Raw genomic sequence first — 11,086 nt, forward strand, 5'->3', positions numbered from 1 at the left:
CCGAAAATTAAATAAGGCTACTAAAAAAGATCATTACCCTTACCTTTCATTGATCAAATGCTAGAAATATTATCCAAACATACACATTTTTGCTTTCTAGATGGTTATTCTGGTTTCTCTCAAATACCCGTGTCAGCTGATGATCAATCAAAGACCACTTTTACTTGCCCTTTCGGTACTTTTTCTTATAGACGTATGCCTTTTGGTTTATGTAATGGACCTGCTACCTTTCAAAGATGCATGATGGCTATATTCTCTAATTTTTGTGAAAAGATTTGTGAGGTATTCATGGATGATTTCTCCGTTTATGGATCCTCTTTTGATGATTGCTTAAGCAACCTTGATCGAGTTTTGCAGAGATGTGAAGAAACTAACCTTGTCTTGAATTGGGAGAAATGCCACTTTATGGTTAATGAAGGTATTGTCTTGGGGCACAAAATTTCTGAAAGGGGCATTGAAGTTGATAAAGCTGAAGTTGATGCTATTGAAAAGATGTCGTGTCCCAAGGACATCAAAGGTATAAGAAGTTTCCTTGGTCATGCCGCTTTTATAGGAGGTTCATTAAGGACTTATCAAAAATTTCTCGGCCTCTGACTAATTTATTACAAAAAGATATACCGTTCGTCTTTGATGATGATTGTGTAGAAGCATTTGAAATACTTAAGAAAGCATTAATCTCTGCACCTATCGTTCAGCCACCTGATTGGAATTTACCTTTTGAAATTATGTGCGATGCTAGTGATTATGATGTAGGTGCTGTTTTAGGGCAAAGAGTTGATAAGAAATTAAATGTTATTCAATATGCTAGTAAAACTCTAGACAATGCCTAGAGAAATTATGCTACTACTGAAAAAGAATTCTTAGCAGTTGTATTTGCTTGTGATAAGTTCAGACCTTATATTGTTGACTCTAAAGTAACTATTCACACTGATCATGCTGCTATTAAATATCTTATGGAAAAGAAAGATGCTAAACCTAGACTTATTAGATGGGTTCTCTTGCTACAAGAATTTGATTTGCATATTATTGATAGAAAGGGAGCTGAGAACCCCGTTGCAGAACTTGTCTAGGTTAGAAAATGTTCTTGATGACCCACTACCTATTGATGATAGCTTTCCTGATGAACAATTAAATGTCATAAATGCTTCTCACACTGCTCCATGGTATGCTGATTATGCTAATTACATTGTTGCTAAATTTATACCACCTAGTTTCACATACCAGCAAAAGAAAAAGTTTTCTATGATTTAGACATTACTTCTGGGATGACCCACACCTTTATAAAGAAGGAGTAGATGGTGTTATTAGACGTTGTGTACCTGAGCATGAACAGGAACAGATCCTACGCAAGTGTCACTCCGAAGCTTATGGAGGACACCACGCTGGAGATAGAACTGCACATAAGGTATTGCAATCCGGTTTTTATTGGCCTACTCTCTTCAAGGATGCCCGTAAGTTTGTTATCTTGTGATGAATGTCAAAGAATTGGTAATATTAGTAGACGTCAAGAAATGCCTATGAATTATTCACTTGTTATTGAACCATTTGATGTTTGGGGCTTTGATTATATGGGACCTTTTCCTGCCTCTAATGGATATACACATATTTTAGTTGCTGTTGATTACGTTACTAAGTGGGTAGAAGCTATTCCAACTAGTAGTGCTGATCATAACACCTCTATTAAGATGCTTAAAGAAGTTATTTTTCCGAGGTTTGGAGTCCCTAGATATTTAATGACTGATGGTGGTTCACATTTTATTCATGGTGCTTTCCGTAAAATGCTTGCTAAGTATGATGTTAATCATAGAATTGCATCTCCTTATCACCCACAGTCTAGTGGTCAAGTAGAATTGAGCAATAAGAGAACTCAAATTAATTTTGCAAAAGACTGTTAATAGATCTAGAAAGAATTGGTCCAAGAAACTTGATGATGCATTATGGGCCTATAGAACTGCATATAAAAAATCCTATGGGTATGTCTCCGTATAAAATGGTTTATGGAAAAGCATGTCACTTACCTCTCGAACTAGAACATAAGGCATATTGGGCTATTAAAGAGGTCAACTATGATTTCAAACTTGCCGGTGAGAAGAGGCTTTTTGACATTAGCTCACTTGATGAATGGAGAACCCATGCTTATGAGAATGCCAAACTGTTTAAAGAAAAAGTTAAAAGATGGCATGACAAAAGGATACAAAATCATGAGTTTAACGTAGGTGATTATGTTTTGCTATACAACTCCCATTTAAGATTTTTTGCAGGAAATCTCCTCTCTAAATGGGAAGGTCCTTACGTCATCGAGGAGGTCTATCGTTCCGGTGCCATAAAAATCAACAACTTCAAAGGCACAAATCCGAGGGTGGTGAACGGTCAAAAAATCAAACATTATATCTCAGTTAATCCTATAAATGTTGAAACTAATGTTGTTGAAACCGTATCCCCTGAGGAAGACATAATGGACACTTTCCAGAATGTTCCAGACTCCGAAAAGGAAGAGGTATGAGGTACGGTAAGTAAACCGACTCCAAAACAGTTCTAATAGCAATTTTTCTCTGTTTTGGAATATTTAAGGAAATAGGGAAATAAGAAGCAGTCCGGGAAGGACACAAGGGTGGAGGGCGCGCCCTACCCCCTGGGCGCGCCCCCCAGCCTCGTGGGCACCTTGTGTGCTCTCCGGACTCCGTTTTCTTGCACGATACTTCTTTTGGTCGGTAAAAATTCATTATATAATCTCCCGAAGGTTTGACCACCGTATCACGCAAATATCTCTTGTCTTTGTTTCGAGCTGTTTTTCTGACAGATCTAGGTCTCATGTCGTCTTCAAGTGCCCCCAAGGACAAGTTCTTCGAGAAGGTCATCAACCCCTACCTCGCGGAGGTGCTGCAACACCCTCAAACCATTGAGATGCGTGAGGGGTTGTTGCACATCCGCGATGTTGAGGGACCAAGGAAGACCGGAAGCACGGAGGCAAGGCTCGAGGCATTGGAGCAACAAGTTTTCAAGTGTCAGGAGATGGTGGAGCGTGGACTCGACTCCAATCACATTATGATCACGGAGTTCACCAACAACCACAAGCTGTCAAGGACATTGGGGAGGCCATCTTCAAGCTTCATGAGAAAATCGAGCACCTCCAAGCCCAGATCTATGACCTGCAAAATCAAAACTGTGAGTATGAATATAGATTCAAGAGGATGAGTTTGGCTGCAGATTTGAGGACTCAGGAGACTCGATCATCCTTCTATGATGGTGAGCCTATGCCTTGGAAGAGGGAGACAAGCCTATGCCATCAACAAAACATCACTTCTTCACCAACAAAGGAGACATAATCACATGGGTATGGGCACTCCCTGGCAACTGCCAAGCTTGGGGGAGTGCCCCGGTATCGTATCACCATCACACTCCTATCTTTACCGTTTTTCTTAGTTTGATCCTTTTAGTAATATCTTGATCTAGTAGAATAAAGTTTTTGGTATGTTCTATTTTTGAGTTTTGCTTTATGATCCCTCTATGTAATCGAGTCAGTGAGCTATATAATGAAGATTAGTGTTGAGTCAAGGGCTTGATTATTTTGCCCTGATCTTGAGTGAATAAAAGAAAAGTAAAAAGAAATAAAAGAGATCATAAGGATCTTATGGAGAGTAATGAGCTCACATATAAAGAGTATTATGAATAAAAGTTGTTGAGAGTTGACAAACATAGTTTTGGTCATCATTGCAATTAATAGGAAGTAATAAAGAAAGAGAGGTCTTCACATATAAATATACTATCTTGGACATCTTTTATGATTGTGAGAACTCATTAAAATGTGATATAGTAAATAGTTGACGTTGGACAAGGAAGACAACGTAATGGGTTATGTTTTCTTACATCTAAGATAAATTATATTGCCATGGATCATCCAACATGGTTGAGCTTGCCTTTCCCCCTCATGCTAGCTAAACTCTTTGCACCAAGTAGAGATACTACTTGTGCTTCCAAATACCCTTAAACCCAGTTTTTCCATGAGAGTCCACCATATCAACCTATGTATTGAGTAAGATCCTTCAAGTAAGTTGTCATCGGTGCAAGCAATAAAAATTGCTCTCTAAATATGTATGACTTATTAGTGTGGGAGAAAATAAGCTTTATACGATCTTGTGATGTGGAAGAAATAAAAGCGACGGATTGCATAATAAAGGTCCATATCACAAGTGGCAATATAAAGTGACGTTCTTTCGCACTAAGATTTTGTGCATCCAACCATAAAAGCGCATGACAACCTCTGCTTCCCTCTGCAAAGGGCCTATCTTTTACTTTTATCTTCTACTTATATAAGAGTCATGGTGATCTTCACCTTTCCTTTTGACATTTTATTCTTTGGCAAGCACAATATGTTGGAAAGATCCTGGTATATATGGCTAATTGGATGTGAGTTTTCATGAACTATTATTGTTGACATTACCCTTGAGGTAAAACGTTGGGAGGCAAAAACTATAAGCCCCTATCTTTCTCTGTGTCCGATTAAAACTCATACCCATAAGTATTGCGTGAGTGTTAGCAATTGTGAAAGACATAAATGATAGTTGAGTATGTGGACTTGCTGAAAAGCTCTTATATTGACTCTTTCCGATGTTATGATAAATTGCAATTGCTTCAATGACTGAGATTATAGTTGTTAGTTTTCAATGAAGTTTATGATTCATACTTGAAATTGTGATTGAATTGTTACTCTAGCATAAGAGATCATATGACAAGAATTATATAAGCTAGTTCTAAGAATGATCATGATGCCCTCATGTCCGTATTTTATTTTTATCGACACCTCTATCTCTAAACATGTGGACATATTTTTCGATTTCGGCTTCGCTTGAGGACAAGCGAGGTCTAAGCTTGGGGGAGTTGATACGTCCATTTTGCATCATGCTTTTATATCGATATTTATTGCATTATGGGCTGTTATTACACATTATGTCACAATACTTATGCCTATTCTCTCTTATTTTACAAGGTTTACATAAAGAGGGAGAATGCCGGCAGCTGGGATTCTGCTGGAAAAGGAGCAAATATTAGAGACCTATTCTGCACAGCTCCAAAAGTCCTGAAACTTCACAGGAAAGTTATTTTCAGAATATATAAAAAATACTGAGCACAAGAAGTACCAGAGGGGGGCCACTCACCAGCCATGAGGGTGGGGGGCGCGCCCTACCCCCTGGGCGCGCCCCTGCCTCGTGGCCCCCTGGTGGCCCTCCGATCCCATCTTCTACTATATGGAGTCTTTCGTTGAGAAAAAATCATAAGCAAGCTTTCGGGACGAGACTCCGCCGCCACGAGGCGGAACCTTGGCGGAACCAATCTAGGGCTCCGGCGGAGCTGTTCTGCCGGGGAAACTTCCCTCCGGGAGGGGGAAATCATCACCATCGTCATCACCAACGATCCTCTCATCGGGAGGGGGTCAATCTCCATCAACATCTTCACCAGCACCATCTCTCTCAAACCCTAGTTCATCTCTTGTATCCAATCTTGTCTCTAAGTCTGGGATTGGTACCTGTGGGTTGCTAGTAGTGTTGATTACTCCTTGTAGTTGATGCTAGTTGGTTTACTTGGTGGAAGATCATATGTTCAGATCCTATATGCACATTAATACCCCTCTGATTATGAACATGAATATGCTTTGTGAGTAGTTACGTTTGTTCCTGAGGACATGGGAGAAGTCTTGCTATTAGTAGTCATGTGAATTTGGTATTCGTTCGATATTTTGATGAGATGTATGTTGTCTCTCCTCTAGTGGTGTTATGTGAACGTCGACTACATGACACTTCACCATTATTTGGGCCTAGAGGAAGGCATTGGGAAGTAATAAGTAGATGATGGGTTGCTAGAGTGACAGAAGCTTAAACCCTAGTTTATGCGTTGCTTCGTAAGGGGCTGATTTGGATCCATATGTTTCATGCTATGGTTAGGTTTACCTTAATACTTTTGTTGTAGTTGCGGATGCTTGCAATAGAGGTTAATCATAAGTGGGATGCTTGTCCAAGTAAGGACAGTACCCAAACACCGGTCCACCCACATATCAGATTATCAAAGTACCGAACGCGAATCATGTGAACGTGATGAAAACTAGCTTGACGATAGTTCCCATGTGTCCTCGGGAGCGCTTTTCTCTATATAAGAGTTTGTCCAGGCTTGTCCTTTGCTACAAAAAGGATTGGGCCACCTTGCTGCACTTTATTTACTTTTGTTATTTGTTGCTCATTACAAATTATCTTATCACAAAACTATCTATTACCTATAATTTCAGTGCTTGCAGAGAATACCTTGCTGAAAACTGCTTATCATTTCCTTCTGCTCCTCGTTGGGTTCGACACTCTTACTTATCGAAAGGACTACGATAGATCCCATATACTTGTGGGTCATCAATCTGAGAAAGCTTTCCACACTTTATATATGTCCATACGCTAATGCAACACCATTCGAATAGTACAAATATACACTAATCCATTGGCTAGTGCAACGGTAGAGTGGTTTTTTTATCATGGGGTATAGTACAATGGTTTTACTGAACAAATTTCCATAAGCTAGCACTGGAAGATTTCTATAAGCATTAACAATACAAAATATAAAGGTAACAAGTTTTAGCATTGGTATACTAGCCGTGCAACAGCATTAAACCAAATACAAAAGTTTGAAGGTAACTAGCAATATTAACTAATGACAGTATACAAAATTGACAAACCATGTACCTTCAAGGTAAATATCATTTCGAACTCGAGGGGACATCAAAATTGCTATCCCAATCTTGATAATTGATCAAACATAAAAACTTGATTGTACGAATCAAGAGAACAGCCGGAGGAGGAGGTGCCCACTCTTGACCTTTCCTCTTGTCTTCGTAATTTTTTGTGAAGTTTAACCAAAATTAATGACATCAGCACCTTGGCATTTTGGTGACACTTCACAAAAAAATTGACTTATCTCATGAAAGTGAGGTATGTAATCTATAAGCATTAACAGTGCAAAAATCTGAAGGTAGTAACAAGTTTCATCGTTGGTATACTGGTTGTGCAACAACATTAGAATGCCTTAGCTGAAAAATATTTAATACATCCACAATCAACAGCTAACCCTGAAATAATTCAGTGACATTAAATGGCATTGCTTAAATTTATCGGTGGCATTAGACTAAGTGCGACATTAGTTAAATGTGGCATCACTTTAGCAGTAGCATTGCTAGATTTTACCGCTGGCGTTATACTAACAGCAAAAAAGTGACAATAAGAGCATGGGAGGCCCATTCGGACAATGGGCACACCAGTACGATGTACCTCCATGGACGCATAGAGTGGTGAGGGAGGTATGGTTGCCCAGAGCAACAAATATCCAGGCAACACATGTGGATTCCGTCCCATTTTTGTTCTCTTTAGCCACATTTTTCCTATGTGAGGACAACAAACCGATTGACCTGGTCATTCTCTATTGTGTTGTCATACCTTTCTACCCTTTTTCAACCAAGAGACACGAGACTCGTTCCTTAGCTACTGATTTCCCCCTTTTCAACCTAGATGCGGGTTCGACGCCTAGTCTCTTGGACAATACTTTCTCCCTTCATTTCCTTATTCAACCCAGACATGGCACTACAAAAAAAAGACACATCCGTGACATTTTGGGCCGAACAAAAATCTTTTTTGTCATACTTATGACACTTCTATGACGATAATTGTGACAAAACCCGGTATCATCATAGATGTGGTGGGGTCCTACTTCTATGACAAAAAAATCATGACAGAAAATGGGCTTTTCGTCCTGGGCAGGCCGAAGACGCAGCTGCATGACATTCTTTGGGCCGTCCATGACGGAAAAAACCATGGTAGAAGCGAGGGCGAGGAAAATATCGGGGGTGTTCCTGGTTACGGTGGGTGGTCGGGCCGAGCGATGCGCATTTCTCTTATACACGCACACACGTGGGTGGGAGGCATTGGGCTCTAACTAAACCCTAGAGAGGTGTTGGGCTCGAACTGAACCCGAGCGATTGCACCGCAGGCTACGCGTTACTAAACCCAAGCGATCGATCAATGGCTGTTAACTGAACCCGATCAAGGCGATTCCTTCGCTACTGCTGCTAACTGAAGCCGATCGATGCTGCCTCTGATGAACAGTGAGCGTTGGGGGGGGGGGTGGATGAACAGGACCCCGTGGTGTTGCCTCTGGATGAACAGGACCCCGATCGATCGAGCCGGTTGGGGCTGGATGAACAGGACCCCGTGGAGGGCAGGATGAACAGGACCACCCGTGGAGGGCAGGATGAACAGTAGACGATGGAGGGCTGGATGAACAGTAGCCCGTGGAGGGGTGGTTGAACAGGAGCCCATGGAGAGGGCTGGTGAACAGTAGCCAGTGGAGTTAGCGCGCGGTGAGCTGGATGAACAAGAGCCCGTGGATGAACAGTCGCAGGTGGAGGCTGGAGGAGGTCGACGGTGGATGAACAGTAGCCCGTGGAGGCTGGAGGGGTCAACAGTGGAGATGAACAGTATCCCGTGGAGTCACGTTTTGCGATACGCCACACCCCTCCCGATGAATAGGACCCCGATTTCGACCGTAGCGCTCCAACACAAGTCTGTTTCCTCCGTTTTGCGGTACACCACACCCCTCCCAATCAACAGGACCCCCGTTTCGACCGTAGGAGGTCCATTTCCTCCGTTTTGCAGTACGCCAGACGCCTCCCGATGAACAGGATCCCGTTTCGAACGTGGCTGGTCGAACACAAGGCCGTTTCCTCCGTTCTGCGGTACGCCAGGCCTTGTTTCCATTGGCTGTTCCATCCAAGCCCTCCCGATGAACACGACAACTCATTCCGTTCCGACCCAGCCGATTGGCTCCCCATGAACACGAGGATGACGCTGTTTCTCCATTCCGACCCAGCCATGTACACGAGCCCTGGCCGTACGTACGCGCAAGTAGGCGTTCGAGACCCCGCCCGTATGTACGTACGTGGCCATATTTTCTTTCTTGCATTCTGGCCGTTGTACGTACGTGTACATGCTACGTGCGCGCCTCTACTACGACACGTGCGCGCCTCTACATCGACCAGTATGTACGTACACGTTCGCGACCAGAATGACAACGCTACGTACGCTTCGACCAGGTGGGTCCCGACTGTCAGGCACTTCCTTGCTGCGAAGATGTAGCTGGTGGGTCCCAGCAGTCAGGGGGCGAATCATTTTTTTTGCCCGGACGCACTTCCTTGCGTGCGAAGATGTAGCTGGTGGGTCCCAGCAGTCAGGGGGAAACGTTTTTTCGCGAAATACGGTGGCCCGTCCGGTGGGTCCCCGCTGTCAAGTGGAGGAATAATTATTTTGCGCGTAATAAGGAGGCACTTCCTTGCTGCGGCCGTGGACCCAGCTGGTCAGCCTCTCCAACGTACAGTCCACGTCCGATGGAAGCCGTTCCTTGACCACGTTGACCACGCCGCAGCCGAGAGCACCAGGGCGGTGGACGACGCGAGGCCTAGGAAGGGGACGACGCGGAGCCGGGGAAGACGCGGCAGTGGAAGCCCGCGCGGAAAGGAGTACGAGGGCTCATTGGTTCGGCTGTGGTGTGAGTCTGCCGTCGCCGCAAGGCCTGGCCAGCAGTGGGAATAGTAAGGGGCGGTGAGGCCTCCGCGGCAGCACAGCTGGCGACAGGAGGTAGGAGCATGCGGCACGACCGGTGGTGCTTTCGGCGGCTGGAGCAAGAAGACCAGAGGTTGAAGAAGCACTACGGCCATTGGATGGACATCGTACGGCCACTGGAGCTAGAATCGTTCATATTGACTAAGTTGACAAAGCACTCCTCCCCGTCAACTTAGTAGGCCCACAAGTCAGCCACCCACCAAGGTGGGTCCCAACTAGCAGGGGGAGTATTCATTTTTTTGTGCGTAATAAGGCAACACTTCCGGTGGGTCCGAGCTGACAGCGGGGGGAACGTTTTTTCGCGAAATACGATGGTCGTCCGGTGGGTCCCAGCAGTCAGGGGGAAACGTTTTTTTCGCCAAATACGGTGGTTCGTCCGGTGGGTCCCTGCTGTCAGGTGGAGGAATAATTATTTTCCGCGTAATAAGGAGGCACTTCCTTGCGGCTGTTGTGGACCCAGCTGTCAGCCTCTCCACGTACAGTACTCTTCCGATGGAAGTCGGTCGTTGACCACATTGACCACGCCGCGCCGAGAGCACCAGGCGGTGGACGACGGCGAGGCCTAGGAAGGGGACGACGCGGAGCCGGGAAGACGCGGCAGTGGATGCCCACACGTAGAGGAGTACGAGGGTTCACTGGTTCGGCTGCGGTGTGAGGCTGCCGTCGCCGCAGAATAACAGGGGTGTGGGTGAGTACAGGGATGGCCTGGCCAGCGGTGGGAGTAGTAGGGGGCGGTGAGGCCTCCGCGCATCACAGCCGGCCACGGGAGGCAGGAGCACGAGGCACGACCGGCGCTGGTTTGGGCGGCTGGAGCAAGAAGACCAGAGGTTGAAGAAGCACTACGGCCGTTGGATGGACATCGTACGGTCACGGAGCTAGAATCGTGCATATTGACTAAGTTGACAAAGCCGTCCCCGTCAACTTAGTAGGCCCACAAGTCAGCCTCCCACTATATTGGGTCCCAGCTAGCAGGGGAGTATTCATTTTTTTGTGCGTAATAAGGAGGCACTTCCTTGCGTGCGAAGATATAGCTGGTGGGTCCGAGCTGTCAGCGGTAACTTTTTCACGAAATACAGAGGCCCTTTCGGTGGGTCCCAGATGTCAGGTGGAGGAATCATTATTTTGCGCGTAATAAGGAGGCATTTCCTTGCTTGCGGCCGTGGACCCAGCTGTCAGCCTCTCCACGTATAGTCCACTTCAGATGCATGTCGGTCGTTGACCACATTGACCACGCCGCGCGAGAGCACCAGGGCGGTGGACGACGGCGAGGCCTAGGAAGGGAACGACACGGAGGCAGGGAAGACTCGGCAGTTGTTTCCCACGCGGAGGGGAGTACGACTGTACGAGGGTTTACTGGTTCGTCTGCCGTCGCCGGAGAATAACAGCAGGTGTGGGTGAGTAGAGGGATGGCTAGGCCAGCGATGGGAGTACGGTGCGGTGAG

The sequence above is a fragment of the Triticum urartu genome, chromosome 5 (genome assembly GCF_003073215.2).
Source record: "Triticum urartu cultivar G1812 chromosome 5, Tu2.1, whole genome shotgun sequence".
Lineage (NCBI taxonomy): Eukaryota > Viridiplantae > Streptophyta > Magnoliopsida > Poales > Poaceae > Triticum > Triticum urartu.